Below are 17785 nucleotides of genomic sequence, written 5' to 3' on the forward strand. Positions count from 1 at the left end.
ACTTTGCCTGCTACTACCGGTCTACTGGACTTGTCCCAAAGGATGTCGCAGACCCAAGTTGGGGAGCCCGAACACCGTCAGTCGGTGCCATTCATGTCTGTACTCTCTGAACGGGCGCTAACAATATGGATTGACTTTGCCCTATTCTTGTTGAGGGTGCCTGTTTGTTGGTTTCTCTGCTGCTTCTGGCGTGCGTTGCACTCTCGTGCAAAGTGTCCTAGCTGTCCACAATTATAACATTCCTGAGCTTTGGGCTGGGGTTGGCTGTTCCTGCCCTCATTTACCCATGCGGGGTTCTGGTGTGCCTTAACTGGGTTCATTTCTACCTGCACTTCATCGGGTGTTATAAATGCGGTTTTGCCTGCAATTGATTGCTCCCAAGCGCGCGACAATCTCTTCAAAACCCATTTTCCATTGTGGGCCTCATCTGAGGGGTCATAATTTATGCAAGCTTTTCATCCTGCTTCTGTGGCGTGGGAGACTCGAATTCGGGTCCATTTGGCCATATTATCTGGGGTCAAATGGGCACAGGCTAACTCCCCAAAAACTGCGGTGAAGTGAATCCACAAGTGTCCAGGAAACGCTGTGGGGTGCTCTGTCTTCTTTTGCCAACACTTATTTAGGCCTTCTACGGGGTCTCCTCTGTTAAAGCCGATCGCATCAAGGATCACTGTGTGCATCTCTTGGAGTGTGCTTCCTCCTACATTCTGTGGGTCGGGAAGGACTGCTACGATGAAGGGTCGAGGCTTAAAACTGTGAGCTTCACTTGCTCCTTTTCGTCCAGGCCGTACATGGTTGCCTGTTGTCTGACTTTCGTGAAAAATTGGTGGGGGTCTCATGTGGGAAGGAACGGTGTAATTTTTCCACACGCGTCCCATAATTGGGTCACGGTTAACGGGGTTGTGTAAAGGAAATCTGCTTCTCCTTCTCCTGCGGCCCTGCGGTGTGTGGTCACAGGATTCATGGGGGGGTGTTCTGCCTGTTCGGTTGGGGGTTGGGGCGCTTTCCTTTTCTGGGGTTTTTCCTGCGTACATGTCCCATGTATGTATCCATGGGCAGTCTCGTTCAATTCCTGCCAATCGGGGCCGTTTTCTTGATCTAATTGGGGTCCGAATGTACTCTGAAATCCATTTTGCACGGACAACAGAGATTGCAATTCTGCAATTTGCTTCGGGCACTTTGCATGTTCTACGGAGCTCTGCCTTTGTTCCGTCATGGAAGTATGGAGTGCTCGTAGGGTTGCTTTTAAATCATTGCACTGTTTCTGCAATTTCTCAGCTTGCTGTTCTGTTTCGTGTCTTACCAAGACGGCACATTGCGTGTCCTGGTAGGCATTATCGTATTGTGTCTGAAAGCTGTTCAAATGCGCGAGACAAGACTGATGTGCCCACTTGGCATCATCCACCTCTCTGTCCCTTGCTACTAACTGCTCTTTCAGATCTCGATTCTCTTTCTCTACCTCACTCATGTCTACCTGACTACTTCTGTCTCTCTCCTCGATCTCTCTACGGAGCGTCCTAACGACCTTCTCTGTCCCTCGCAATTCTGCCAAACAGGACACGATTGCCATCAGCTTGCGAGCTTTTCCCAAGCTCTTCTTGTGGATCTCTGACAGGTTCTCCCACCAAGTATGTCCTATACTCCCGGGCCCTGTTTCCTCATTATCACAGAATTCACTCCAAAGGGGCCATCCTTTCCCGTTGAGATATTTCCTGATCTCATCTTCCCAAACGGGACACTGTCCTACTCTACTGGTCGCTGCGACCTCGAATTCCTGGGGGTTCATAAGGCATTCCATTGCCTAAATTGCCATTCTCTCTACTAGGATCTCTACTGAATTTGGAACAGGGGGTGATAAAGTGGTGATGTAAACACGGGTACGGCTTGCGCTAATTTCTGGCCTACAAAACTCCCAACAGTTTTTCGCAACAAAATCTCTCAGGTTTACCTTATATCCCTGTTAGTACGCATGCATTAACACACTTCCGAATCTCAGAGGCTTGATCAGTACTGTTTTGACGCTTGTGGTTTTTCTTTCTGTTTCCAATTGGATTCTCAATTCAAATTTTGAGTTCTCTCGGAGTGGTTCGGCCACTTCTAAATCGAGTCCCGTCAGATGTCGCCAGTAAATGTTGCTAACTTTTGGTCGGTTCTTAATTTGGCTCTATTTAATCATGTTGGCTCAAGAGTCGCCAGGTATCTTTCGACACCACCACAAGGTTCAGAACCGAATACTGATCAATGACTCGATACACCAATTAGTACGTTCAAAAGCAATGCTCATTTATTTACACACAGTCAAATCTACTCATGCATAAACTCTACAAACTAAACTACCACTATTACTAAAGCCTATACTTAGCTTTGGGTGCCCACTCAGTCAGAGGAACAATGGCTGTTGCTCGGTTCTGAGGCTGCTGGATTGAGCTGTTTATAGGGTAGCAACTAGGAGCATCTATCTCGTAGCGTGCGTTGACTTGGAACTTACTTGGTCTGCTGTAGCTGCTGCGCTGGTCTCTCTCTTCGCTGAAAGCCAAAGCCAAAGGAGGGCGTTCTCTCTTGGGGGATACCTTTTATACCGAAAAGGGCTTCGCGCTCTTTTGGGTGGGCCTTGAACTTGGCCTCAACTAATTGGGTCTTTCCCAATCATCGGTATCGATTTTCCTCCAGTAGAGGGGTGGTTCCCTGATCGCTGGGTGTGTCCTGGTGACTGTCAGTCAGCTTTGTCTTAGCTTCTTCTGGCGCCAGGGAGTCTGTCCTAACATTGTGTATCTAAATGTTTCCCTTTTGTCCCTAGAGATGGCTCATTAGTATGTAAATCATTTGGTAGTTTCTGTCCTGTCTGAGCGTTTAAGGTTCTAATCAACAGACAGAGCTTGGACCGGCTTGTTTCTTAGCATTGTCCAATTTTCCCTGCAGTCTTTGCAAGTGTCCATTTTGTAATCGGGATGTGGCCATCCCAGATGGCTACAGTAGGTCTGTCAATTTTCAGTATCACTCCGCAGTACCATGATGTGTTAGGCAAGTCGGTTCGGTGTGGACTGCACTTGATGCAGCGATGCGAGAAACAGACCTCTAACACTGTAGAAGATCCAACACGGTTTTATTGAACGATAGAACTAACATACATATTTAACTGTGGGTCGACACTATACTGAACTGACTGGAGACCTTGTACTAGCCTGACCAGACTTACTCGCTACCGCATGGTGTTTGCACTGTGCTGGTCCGTGGACTCTGACTGTCTCAGTGGCTGGGTCCAGAGAGAGTGGGAAACCTAGTGCCCTCTGGCTTTATAGTGGTAGTGTCCTGTCTGGTGATTGGCTGCACTGTGCTGTGTGCTTACTGGTCATCCTGTGTGTGTCAATCACTGCCTGTCTGCACTTCATTATATACATGCGTGGATATTCTGACAGTGTGAATGTGGATGCTATACAATGCAGATTGCTTGCAGAGCATAGAACATAGAACATGGAACATAGAACAGTACAGCACAGTACAGACCTTCGGGCCACGATGTTTATCCTAATCTAAGATCAACCTAACCTATACCCCTTCAATTTACTGCTGTCCATGTGCCTGTCCAAGAGTCGCTTAAATGTCCCTAATGACTCTGATTCAACCACCTCCGCTGGCAGTACATTCCACACACCCGCCACTCTCTGTGTAAAGAACCTACCTCTGACATCTACCCTATACCTTCCTCCAATCACGAGCAATAGAGATAGTGCTGGGCAAGGAAAGCACTGAAAAGGTTCACAAGAGCTGTAGAGCACTCAAAATGGCACCATGTACCATTTCAGGCAGGAACCTCTGGCCAATGATGGTGCCAAAACTGCCAAAGCGGCCATGAAGCAGGAGCCAATTTCTATCAACCACTAAATAAAAATATACAGTGGAGGCAAGGAGGCAATCAGACAGTAATGCTTAAAGTGGAATGTTGCTTATTTGGAGGTAACCATTCTGCTAAATCATTTAGGTTTAAGGATACTGGGTGTTCTTGTTATTTAATCAAAAGATCTCTTTTGTGACAATAAGAACACCTTCCTCCACAAATGCAACCAAGCTCAAATCGCTTTTGGGAATGGGAATATACGATGGACATTTGTTTACCCAACTTATCGATTTCAGTGGCTCCCTTGTATAGTCTGCTAAAGAAACACCAACATGGTCCAAAGAGATGCAGTTTAGGTGAGGCTATGGGATTACAGAGCTAGCATGGGAAGTAGGCCTAGGTAGGGTGCTCTTTCGGAGGGTCGGTGCAGAATGGCCTCCTCCTGCACGGTAGGGATTCTATCATTCTATTATTATTCTTGGAAGGCTCTTCAGGAAGAAACTTTCAACAAAAAGGCAAGTTAGAAAAGAGATGTACTTCCACTATGCTCTCAGGCAATGCATTACTGATCCTAACCACTTGATGTGTGAAAAAACGTTTTTCCTCATGCCATCATTGCATCTTTTGCCAATCCCACCTCAAATTGCTGTACTCTGGTTCTCAATCATTCTGTGATTGGGCACAGTTCCTCCCTATCTACTCCAGCAACATCCTTCATGATTTTGAATACCTTTGTCAAATCCTCTCTCCTCTCCTGAAATGTTTCTTGAAATCTTCTCTATTGTTCTTCATTCTGCCTTTTAATCAATTTCCTAATATACCATAACCAGCTCATGCTGATGCAAATAGTTTTACCTAAGTTCAATACTCTAATTGGAGGCTTATAGATGTCCATCTTAAACTTAACTTGAATACCTATCTTATTATGGTCACTCTTTCCCAGAGGATAACTTACTATGAGATTGGTAATTAACTCTGACTATTTACAGAGAACAAGTGCTAAAATAACTTCTTCCCTGGCTGATCCCACAAAGTAGAAAATTAACTAAAAACATTCCATGAACTTATCTTCCAAACTAATTTTGTCAATTCGATTTGTCCAGTTTACAAAAAAGGGTAAATCCCCCATGGTTAGAACATTGCTTTGTTACAAATTCCTCTTGTTCCCTTATTCATTAAGGAGTCTATAAAGTTTAAAATAAATTTTTAGCCCAGATCTTCCGGACTCCGGATTGTCTGAGACCGGATACACCAGCCGATGATACCTGACCCAACCCCACCACTTGACTCTCACCGACCCACAACCTGACTTAACCCAACTTCACCACCTGCCCCATTACCCACCGGCCTGCCACCTTACCTACCTACCACTTCACCCACCTACCCCTTACTCACTCATTGCACCCAACATACCCACTTATCACACCCACCCTACCCTCTTAACACTTATCAGAATCATCCTACCCTCTTACCCACCTCCGCATTCATCCATTTACTCACCCATTGACTCAGACACTCATTCACTAACACACTGAAAAGCTGTTCAAATGTCCCAAATATTTTTGGTATGTGAGTGAACACTTTCCAGAATACGAGAGCTAGTGCCATAAAACAGAGCATGGCTTATTTTTCTTCGACAATCCAGCGCTATGAGGAACCAGTTGGATTGAATATTCTGAGGAGCAGCAATCACTGTCGGATTACTACTCTGCTCCTACTTTTCTGTGCATGTCAGAGCTCCACATTTCTGAAGAAGTCATTTCTGACAGTCCACAGATGTGCAGGTTAGGTAGGGTTATGGGGATAGGGTGGGCCTAGGTAGGGTGCTCTTTTGGAGGGTTGGTGCAGACTTGATGGGCTGAATGGCCTCTTTCTGCACTGTAGGGATTCTATGATTCTTCTATTATATGCCGGGATTGAAAATGGTGTCCAGAAGCGCAGAGCTTTGGCATGGCACAGAAAACTAAGAGCAGAGTGGCTATCTGACAGTTATTGCTCCTCCTCGGAATATTCACACTTTTATTTCTTATGTACATCCATTGTGGTTTTAACATCGCTCTTTTCCAAGCCAAGATCCTTCCTCACGAATGTCCTTATGCCATTCTTTATTATCAGGGCTACCTGTCCACAGCACTCTGCCCCAACTACAAAACCCTTTTCCATTTTATCTGTCTTTTCAAAAACTTTGAGCACACTGCAGTATTTAGTTTCTAACCTTGATCACCATGTAACTGCATCTCGGTGATGGCTATTAGATCACACCCATTTATCTCTATTTGTGCTATTAATTTGTCTATCCTGTTATTAATGTTCTGTGCATTCATATAAAACACCTTTATAATTTTAACTTATTAGCATTTTCCCCTGGTCTGACCTTATTCGCTCATGGACTATTACCATTAAACTCTGTGTTCCTCCCTGTTTTACTCTCCTCGTCGTTATCCAGATTTTTGTATTGCTCTATGACATTACATTTTTTCTTTAGATGTTTAAATTTTCCTTCACTTAAACCACACCCCTCACAACCTTTTTAGTTTAAAGCCGCACCTACAGCCTTAGTAATTTGATTTGCAAGGACACTGGTATCAACCTGGTTTAAATGGAGACTATCCCAATGAGCAGCTCCCTCTTACCCCAATACTGGTACCAGTGCCTCATGAATTAAAATTCCTTTATCCCATACCACTCTTTGAACCATGCATTCAAATTTCTAATCTATTTGATCCAATGCCAATTTGTGTGTGGCTTAGGTAGAATTACCTGATGGCCAAATATGTGCAGGTTATGTGCATTGGCCATGCTAAATTGCCCCTTAGGGCAGGGCAGTGGGCCTGGGTAGGTGTTCTTTCAGATGCAGACTCGATAGGCCAAATGGCTTCCTTCTACCCTGTATATTCTTTGATTTTATTACCTTTGAGTTCAGTGTTTTAATTTTGCCCCTAATTCTTCAAACTCCTTGAGCAGAACCCGATTCCCTGTTCCAGCTGTGTCCTATGCAGACTACAATTACTAAATCTTCTTGCTTGCACTCAAAAGTTATTTTCCAGAAGTGTGGAGATGTTCTGAACCCTGAAGCCAGGTGGACAGCGTGATCTTCGCAATTCCTGGTTGCAGCTGAAGAGAACAGTATTGTCTCCCTAACTATACTGTCCTGATAGCTAGCACGTTCCTTTCCACTCTTCCCAATTAAATGGCTTTCTGTGCCATGGTGCCATGGTCAGTTTACACTCTGCAGACTTTTCCTTTATCCAAAAACGCAGCAGAAACCTTGGGCTGGATTCTCTGATTCTTACGACCAGCTGGTCAAGACCTGCACCGCCTGGTGGGGGGCTAGTAGCCGCTCCACGAAAAGCCCCCGGCTTTACCTGTGGATCTGGCCACAGAACTGCCGGGTCCGTGGCCACATATACGCATGACGGCGGCTTATGGCGGCCGCACCGCACAACATGGCGCCGGCCACGCGCGGACAAGGCCTGCCAAAAACTGCCCCTTGTAAACCTCCTCGCCACCCCCGGACCACCCCCCACCAGTCCCCCCAGCCCCCGCCGAAGCCCCCCCTACCAGTGGTACGGCTCCCCACCCCCGACTGTGGCGGAGCTGGACACAGTCCGCAGCCATCACACAAGATCCCCGAATGTTGTGAGGACACGCGACCCACGCCGTCGAGGAGTCGGTCCATGGGGGGGCGGAGCATCGGGGAAGGGCCTCAGGTAAAGTCCTGAGGCCGTACATACTGCGTGGTTTTTGAGGATGTGGAGCATCGGAAAAAGGCGCCACCCCCCATTCCAGCGTAAAAATGGATTCGCCAGCCGGCAACTGAATGTTATTTTGGCGTCGGCGAACAGAAAATCCAGCCCCTTATGCCTGTTGAATAATGACAAAGGATGAGTCTGCTCTAGAGTAGGAGTGGCATGGTAGCACAGTGGTTAGCACAGTTGCTTCACAGCTCCAGGGTCCCAGGTTCGATTCCCGGCTTGGGTCACTATCTGTGCGGAGTCTGCACGTTCTCCCCGTGTCTGCGTGGATTTCCTTCAGATGCTCCGGTTTCCTCCCACAGTCCAAAGATGTGCAGATTAGGTGGATTGGCCATGCTAAATTGTCCTTAGTGTCCAAAAAAAAAGGTTAGGTAGAGTTGCTGGGCTACTGGGGTACGGGGTTAGGGTGGAGGTGTGGGCTTAGGTAGGGTGCTCTTTCCAAGGGCTGATGCAGATGGGCCGAAAGGCCTCCTTCTGCACTGTAAATTTCATGATTCTATGATTCTACAGCCTTACTAGCATGACTCTCAACCACAACCTCCAGCCTATGGCCATTAACCAGACTGTACCACATCTGAGTCTAATGGGTTTGACTGCCTCCTAAATGAAAGTATCCAACTAATTCTTCCCCTTCCTGATGCCCTATAATGTCTGCATATTGGACTCCAGGTCAACGAGTTCCTTGAGACACAGATATTGTGTTTGTCTTGCATTCCACTGCAATCCACAAACTTTACATGCTGTGGTTACAGCAAACCACCGACACTTCCAAACCCAATTAACCTTGTGTCAGATATAACCTTCTGCCTCTGACCAGTTAGTCTACTGCCTGGACATGAGAATTCCGAGAATGAATTGGACTATGCTCAAAGATTAAATTAACCACAAATATCTTCACTCGGCTTGGACAAGACAATACAATATCCTTGGAACAATGCACCATCAACAATACATCCAGCAGACAGAGATACATTACACAAAATCATACATATGAGCACCCAGCAAGAGGTCAATCTCCTGCCTAGAATTCCCTCCATCAGTTTACCAAGCCGCTCACCTCAAGCATTAAATTGTTTTTTGCAATAGATTTTACACCCTCTTTTCCAAGATGTTTCATTGACAATATTGTACTGTCCCATAAAAATCTACCTTAAGGTATAATTGTCCAATGAGGGGTCTAATTATTTTTTCAAACTATGATATGAGAGGCTCCTTAACAATGAGGATATGTTTCAATGTCTTGAGTAATTTTCTACCCCTTGTGGATTTTGCGTATGCTGTCAAGATCTTAATCAATAACATAAGAGCAGACACACATTTTATGACCACAGGAAAATTAAACAGTTCAAATCGTTTAAGGTTTCATTTTCAGGTTAAACTTTTAAGGTTAAACTTTCAAAAAGTTGCTTGATGAATTGAATACAAAGTTTATCTGATAAAGCATATAAACTAAACATGTCTTCTAATTTCTCTGCATTTGAAAAGAAGAAAACTGACTTTGCTATTTCCACATCAGTTTGAATCACTTTTTTGGATGCGGAAATAGATAAACTTCTGGAGGAGAGGAGGGCCATCTTCTTCGCCAGAGTGGGGTGGAGGTCCAAGCCTGCCCTTCTCTATCTTGGAATGAGGTGGCAGAGGCCTCAATGCTACAGGCATGATGAAGAGGACTGGCAGGCAATGCCATCAAAAGGTCAACAACATCCTTTGAGCAGCTCGGGTGAGTAACCAGCTCTGTGCCCCTGGCATCACTCCAGTCCCTCACCCCTCTTGTCTGCCCCAATCCCCCAGAGGCCAACCTGACTGCATTCCACTTACAGCCCACTCTCCTCGAACCCCTAGCCAATGTATAACACTCCTTGGCTAAACATCATACACACACATGCCAAGACACAAAACCCCAATCCGCCCCATGTCCCAGCGACTCAGTATGTCCTTTTTGTTTCCACAAGGATGAAATGGCCCAAAACCACCGGATGCGTGATAAGACCAGAGGGGGCATCCTGGACCTACGGGCCTACAACCTGTTTGAGGAATGGGTTCTACAAATCGCCGGGGAGATCAGGGAGAGGACAGTGTCTGAGATTGAGTTCGGCGTGAGGCAAACAAGTGAGAGCCCAATGCAATCAGATGTCTCTACAGCAAGTTAATATATCAACTCCCATAGACTAGCCTTCCCAATATCACAGCCTTTTCTTTTGTCCTGCAGGATCACCATCTGATGAGGCTGGGTCATCCAGGGTCATAGCCCACCACTGAGACCCTCAAGACACCCCGGAGCATGATTCCAGGGAAGCACCGACATCTCGGCACTGTCTTCACCGGCACCATCCACCATTGCAGAGACTGTCACCTCGGTGGGTAATGTTAGTGATCATAATAATAATAATACTCTTTACTGTCACAAGTCGGCTTACATTAACACTGCAATGAAATTACTGTGAAAATCCCCTAGTCGCCATATTCTGGTGCCTGTTCGGGTACACGGAGGGAGAATTCAGAATGTCCAACTCACCTAATAAAAGCACGCCTTTCGGGACTTGTGGGAGGAAACCCACAAGTTTTAAGGCGGAGATTTAAAAAGATCGCGGCCTAGTTTTGGGAGCCGTTCGGGGAGGAGGAGCAGTCTCTGTCAGAGAGAGAACCTGAGAACATCTAAGACCCTCGGAAGGTAAGAAGGTAAGTAAGTGATTTTTACTCATTTTTACTTTTATACCTTTTTCAAATTGTGTGTGGGGGGGGGGGGGGGGGGGGGGGAGGAATTGAGGTGACATCACAGAAAAGCTGTGATCTGAGTGGCTGGTTGGGAATCTACACTAAATTAAAAAAATTAAGCATTGGTAACTAATTAAACATAGTTACTTAATTATAATTTAGAGGGGTATCTAAGCCAGAGATCGGAGAGTGCTATATTTAGCTTTCACATTTATATTACAAATCTAGTTCTAGGAAACAGATAGTTAAAGATAACTTTAAAAAAAAATAAAAAAAATTTAACTTTTAATTTTAATTTACTAATTAATTGATGCACTGTCAGTTAGAGGGGTGCAGTGCTCTGACTATGAGATGTGGCAGGTCGCGGAGGCTTCCAGCGTCCCGGATGGCTTCACCTGCAGAAAGTGCACCCAACTGGAGCTCCTCACAGACCGCATGGTTCGGTTGGAGCAGCAATTGGATGCACTTAGGAGCATGCAGGTGGCGGAAAGCGTCATAGATCGCAATTATATAAATGTGGTCACACCCAAGGTGCAGGCAGAGAAAAGAGTGACCACCAGAAAGGGCAGGCAGTCAGTGCAGGAATCCCCTGTGGTTGTCCCCCTCTCGAACAGGTATACCCCTTTGGATACTGTCGGGGGGGATAGCCTATCAGGGGAAAACAGCAGCAGCCAGAGCAGTGGCACCACGGCTGGCTCTGATGTTCAGAAGGGAGGGTCAAAGCGCAGAAGAGCAATAGTAATAGGGGACTCTATAGTCAGGGGCACAGAAAGGCGCTTCTGTGGACGTGAAAGAGACTCCAGGATGGCATGTTGCCTCCCTGGTGCCAGGGTCCAGGATGTCTCCGAACGGGTAGAGGGCAGCTTGAAGGGGGAGGGCAAACAGGCAGAGGACGCTGTACATATTGGTACTAACGACATAGGCAGGAAGGGGCATGAGGTCCTGCAGCAGGAGTTCAGGGAGCTAGGCAGAAAGTTAAAAGACAGGACCTCTAGGGTTGTAATCTCGGGATTACTCCCTGTGCCACGTGCCAGTGAGGCTAGAAATAGGAAGATAGAGCAGCTAAACACGTGGCTAAACAGCTGGTGTAGGAGGGAGGGTTTCCGTTATCTGGACCACTGGGAGCTCTTCCGGGGCAGGTGTGACCTGTATAAGAAGGACAGGTTGCATCTAAACCGGAGAGGCATAAATATCCTGGCCGCGAGGTTTGCTAGTTTCACACGGGAGGGTTTAAACTAGTATGACAGGGGGGTGGGCACGGGAGCAATAGGTCAGAAGGTGAGAGCGTTGAGGGAGAACTAGGGAATAGGGACAGTGGGGCTCTGAGGCAGAGCAGACAGGGAGAAGTTGCTGAACACAGCGGGTCTGGTGGCCTGAAGTGCATATGTTTTAATGCAAGAAGTATTACGGGTAAGGCAGATGAACTTAGAGCTTGGATTAGTACTTGGAACTATGATGTTGTTGCCATTACAGAGACCTGGTTGAGGGAAGGCCAGGATTGGCAGCTAAACGTTCCAGGATTTAGATGTTTCAGGTGGGATAGAGGGGGATGTAAAAGGGGTGGCGGAGTTGCGCTACTGGTTAGGGAGAATATCACAGCTGTACTGCGGGAGGACACCTCAGTGAGGCTATATGGGTAGAGATTAGGAATAAGAAGGGTGCAGTCACAATGTTGGGGGTTTACTACAGGCCTCCCAACAGCCAGCGGGAGGTAGAGGGGCAGATAGGTAGACAGATTTTGGAAAAGAGTAAAAACAACAGGGTTGTGGTGATGGGAGACTTCAACTTCCCCAATATTGACTGGGACTCACTTAGTGCCAGGGGCTTAGACGGGGTGGAGTTTGTAAGGAGCATCCAGGAGGGCTTCTTAAAACAATATGTAGACAGTCCAACTAGGGAAGAGGTGGTATTGGACCTGGTATTGGGGAATGAGCCCGGCCAGGTGATAGAAGTTTCAGTAGGGGAGCAGTTCGGGAACAGTGACCACAATTCAGTAAGTTTTAAAGTGCTGGTGGACAAGGATAAGAGTGGTCCTAGGATGAATGTGCTAAATTGGGGGAAGGCTAATTATAACAATATTAGGCAGGAACTGAAGAACATAGATTGGGGGCGGATGTTTGAGGGCAAATCAACATCTGACATGTGGGAGGCTTTCAAGTGTCAGTTGAAAGGAATTCAGGACCGGCATGTTCCTGTGAGGAAGAAGGATAAATACGGCAATTTTCGGGAACCTTGGATGACGAGTGATATTGTAGGCCTCGTCAAAAAGAAAAAGGAGGCATTTGTCAGGGCTAAAAGGCTGGGAACAGATGAAGCCTGTGTGGAATATAAGGAAAGTAGGAAGGAACTTAAGCAAGGAGTCAGGAGGGCTAGAAGGGGTCACGAAAAGTCATTGGCAAATAGGGTTAAGGAAAATCCCAAGGCCTTTTACACGTACATAAAAAGCAAGAGGGGAGCCAGGGAAAGGGTTGGCCCACTGAAGGATAGGCAAGGGAATCTATGTGTGGAGCCAGAGTAAATGGGGGAGGTACTAAATGAATACTTTGCATCAGTATTCACCAAAGAGAAGGAATTGGTAGATGTTGAGTCTGGAGAAGGGTGTGTAGATAGCCTGGGTCACATTGAGATCCAAAAAGACGAGGTGTTGGGTGTCTTAAAAAATATGAAGGTAGATAAGTCCCCAGGGCCTGATGGGATCTACCCCAGAATACTGAAGGAGGCTGGAGAGGAAATTGCTGAGGCATGAGGGATGATAGTGACATTTAAGGGGCATCTTGACAAATACATGAATAGGATGGGAATAGAGGGATACGGACCCAGGAAGTGTAGAAGATTGTAGTTTAGTCGGGCAGCGTGGTCGGCACGGGCTTGGAGGGCCGAAGGGCCTGTTCCTGTGCTGTACATTTCTTTGTTCTTTGTTCAGACACGGGGAGAACGAACGTGCAGACTCCGCACAGACAGTGACCCAAGCCGATAATCGAATCAGGCCCCTGGGTTACCCTCTGGTGTGCACCATACACATATTGCAACACATCAGGTGGAGGCAGCAACTCCTGATGGTGCGGACAATCAGAGGGTTGCCCAAGCCCAGGGAAAAGTTGCCGCCCAGCCAGATGTTTGGCTTTTGGAAAAGATAATCCCATCAATGCTGCAGATGCAGACTTAGAATAAGAATCTGTGGGAGGAGGTGTCAGCGACAATCCAGCAGCTGTACGATCAGCTGGAGAAGTTCACTAACCCCCAAGCGCAGGAGATGTTGTTGACAATGCGTGGCACCCAGGCCAATACTGAAAAGGTGGCGGCTGGGGTGGAAGGCCTAGGGAAAGACGTCAAAGCCATGTGTCAGGACATCCAAGTCTTGAGGTACACTATACTGTCCATGTATGAGGCACAGTACAGGAGAGCCCAGTCACAGGCAGACATGTCCTGGGTGCAAATGGACATTACTGCAATGCTCCAAAGCTTGGCCCAGTCACAAATGGCTGGGGGTGTTGAGAGCATTGGCTGGATGCTGAGGGACGATGACCGGACACAGAGGGGCATGGCTGAGGCACAATGGAGCATGACACATTCACAGAGTGAACTGTGAACTGTCCAAGACACTGAGGGAGGTGGGTCAGTCTCAGCCTGCCTCAGCTGAGGCCATCGAGACCATGGTGAAAGTGAAGGCGAGCATCCAGGACTGGCAGCACCAGGTGGTGGTGGCGCCTCCAGAGCTCTCTTCGGCCTACCTGCCGTCCCATGGAGTAACCTGGGGCTAGCCAAGGGCAGAAGGCGGGAACACATCTAAGGAGCGGGAGAGCATGAAAGGTTAGAAGTATTTTGATTATGCTGTAAATTTAATACAATATATGTTTCTTTCACGACAGCCCCAATCAATGAATACCTCAAAACCTGCTCTGTTCTTCTCCTCTTATTCATGCACCCGATACAAATGTTTAATTTCTTAGAATGGAGTTTAGAGAGAGAATAGGAAAAGTACTCACCAACCAATCATTTTCCTGCTTCTCTCTGACGTCAGACAAAGATTTGTTTTGAATGCGATTGGTGGACTCTGAATGCACACATCTCCTGCTGGTCTCACTCTGTTCTGCCTCTCCCTGCTCTCCCGCTGCTCTCACCCACCACGGCATCCCTCCCCTACATGCCCCAATTGGGCAATTGTAATTCCCAGTTGGGAATATCGAATTGTTCAGAGGTGGAGTGGGAATCAGAGTTCCATAGAGGCAATGCAGCAAAGGAGATGGCAACATAAAACAGTCCCTTGTAACAATTCAAGGTGAAGGGTTAGGGGGATAGAGCTCAAGACCCTGGGGTTGGATATTGACAGTGGAGTCTGCCCATTATGTTAGCTGCAGCGATTGTCCAGCAGTTTCTCAAGGTTGCATTAGGGGGAGATAATGGGTGACATGGCAGAGCAGTAGCAAGTATGGAAAAGGGGGTAGGAAAACATGAGAGTACTAATATCACAGGAAGAAGCAATTAGGGTTTTTTTTAATTTAAAGCATCCGATTTATTTTCCCAACTAAGGGACAATTTAACATGGCCCTCCACCTACCCTGCACATCTTTGAGTTGTGGGGGTGAGACCCACACAGACACGGGGAGAATGTGCAAACTCTACACGGACAGTGACCCGGGGCCAGGATCGAACCCGGGACCTCAGTGCCGTGAGACAGCAGAGCTAACCACTGCGCCACCGTGCCACCCATAGCAGTTAAGATTTACAACTGAAAGTATCTGCATTTGCAAGATATTTATAATATTTTTTTTAATTGACTCTCAACAAGGGACAATTTTAATCTATCTTGCCAGACAGAAAACCTATAGTGCTGGGTGGAACCCTGATTTTAAACCTTGTTTGATATTATGTCACTGATGACTGTCACTCATGTCCAAACTGCCAATGATGCTGCTGAGTGGGAAGAGGAATTAAAAATGCTACTCGAATGCTTTCCCTACCTCACGGTCCTGCAATTGAATTCAACAAGACTGTGCCACCTTTGCCTTGCAGGGCACTTTGGTTGTTTTCAGCCACGTTCTCCCTCTTGCTGTCTCCCCAGAAATATGAGAGTCTCTGGATTTGGGTTCATTGTGTAGAAACATAAAAAATAGGTGCAGGAGTAGGCCATTCAGCCACTCGAACCTACACCGTCATTCAATCTAATCATGGCTGATCATGCAAATTCAGTACCCCACTCCCACTTTCTCTCTATGCCCCTTGATCCCTTTAGCTGCAAGGGTCACATCCAGCTCCCTCTTGAATATATCCAACAAACCGGCCCCAGCAGCTTTCTGTGGTAGAGAATTCCACAAGATCACACCTCTCTGAGAGAAGACGTTCTTCCTCATCTCAGTCCTGAATGACTTACCTCATATTCTTAGACTGTGACCCCTAGTTCCGGACGTCCCCAACATTGGGAACATTCTTCCCGCATCTAACCCATCCAGTCCCATCAGAATTTTATAGGTTTCTATGAGATCCCCTCTCATTCTTCTAAACCTGAATTCTGTACCTGAATTCCAACATGTGCCCTTGGATAGAAAAGGAACCTGCTGGAAGCTTGAAGTCAGAAAATTATCTCTATAAAGTTAAATATTTAGCAGCTGCAGTATAATTTTCCACAGTGACCAAAACCTCAGTGTCCTTGGGCAATTGGACTGCCTGCTTCCTCCCTGATTTGAAGTAAAGCTGCACGTGCCTGTGTGACACTATTATACGAGTGCTGGCACAATATCAACACTATGAATATAATTAGTTTCTCAAATCTGCCTGGCTGCATGGCTCATATGCATATTGAACCCCTTGAATCACTGAATAATGGATTCATTTCAAACAAAGCAGATTAGCATAGATGATTCTCAGCCCAGTTATCATACTGCTAAAGAACATGAATTGAAACTTTTTTTGTTGTATTTTTGCATACTGATATGAACCATCTGATCTCGAGCATCTGCAATGTTAGTCTCATGCCCAGATAACGTCCACTGAAAGCAAACACATCCAAACCACTGTAGGCCAGAAGAAAAAACAATCAATGATAGAGGAAATGTTAAACAAGTTATTTTCTTCCACTAATAAGTGACACTGGATTATAATCACTTCACTTGCTGTTCCAAAGTACCTCTTACGGCAGAAGGCAGGAGTGGAGAACAACAACTCTCCCTCGCTCTTTGGTTTGCCTTCTGGTGGAGGAAACACATTTTCTTGAGGCACTTTGTTGCTGAGCATATTTAATAAATAAATGACATACAATAGTTTTCATCTTTTCAATTTGGGAGGTAACCCGATGGACAGGGTCACCCACCCCTTCGAAGTGTTCTCCCTGAAGAAGAAAAGAAAACCGGAGAGTGACTCAATCTGTATGAGATGATCATTCTTCCTCCTGATTGGTTCAGGATGACCACAAGCCTAGAAATTGGTATAATGGAAGATAAGAATGCAGCGGGAAAAAAACGTACAAACAGTGGAAAGAATATATGGCCATGACAGTCGGGAAGAAAGCTAGAAGTAATTCTAAACTTTAATTACCTTGGAAGTAAAATTACAAACAATGTAAATTTAGAGATTGGAACAATTGTGTGACTTGGAAAAGCCTGAGGGTATTTGATATGCTATTGAAGTTGGAGATGAAGATAAGATGAAATTACCATATTCTGAAGATATTTCACACTCAACTTAATTTTATGTTTGGAATAGTAGCTATGTGGCAAAAATATCACACAACTATTAAAAACAAACATTTGAGGACAACTGCTCAGGTGCAAATTGAATGTATAAGTCAGGGATGTACAATTAATGAAGATGTAAGGCAACAGACTTCAATCACTTCAATATTTACCAAGCCAAAAAAATGGACATGGCTCGGCCTCTCCATTAGAATGAAAGAAATCATCCCCTAAAGACCTCAACAGATGGTGTTGGAAGAAATAACTCTGAGAAACCCAGTTAAGGACTATAACCAGAGAAACTTATGAGGTAAATAATAAGTTGAACATGATCCTACAGGAGATTAGAGATCAAACTGACTAACAGTATTTCTAAAAGTCACTTATGTACTAAAAATGTAGTTGGCAGAATTAGTGGTAATGATAAACGTTAGTAGCCATGATGTGGAGATGCCGGCGTTGGACTGGGGTGAGCACAGTACGAAGTCTTACAACACCAGATTAAAGTCCAACAGGTTTGTTTCGATGTCACTAGCTTTCGGAGCGCTGCTCCTTCCTCAGGTGAGGAAGGAGCAGTGCTCCGAAAGCTACTGACATCGAAACAAACCTGTTGGACTTTAACCTGGTGTTGTAAGACTTCGTACTATGATAAACGTTGGCAATGGAAAATAATATGAGGAGTTCACTGCAGTGCCTTCTCCTTAATAACATTATGATGTGTATTTGCACAAAGACCACAATTTACCACATTGGATGTCCTTATCTGAGATCTTTAAAAATACAGGACATTGAAGTTCCTATTGAGATAATAC

This window comes from Scyliorhinus torazame, chromosome 6, assembly GCF_047496885.1.
Source record: "Scyliorhinus torazame isolate Kashiwa2021f chromosome 6, sScyTor2.1, whole genome shotgun sequence".
Classification (NCBI taxonomy): domain Eukaryota; kingdom Metazoa; phylum Chordata; class Chondrichthyes; order Carcharhiniformes; family Scyliorhinidae; genus Scyliorhinus; species Scyliorhinus torazame.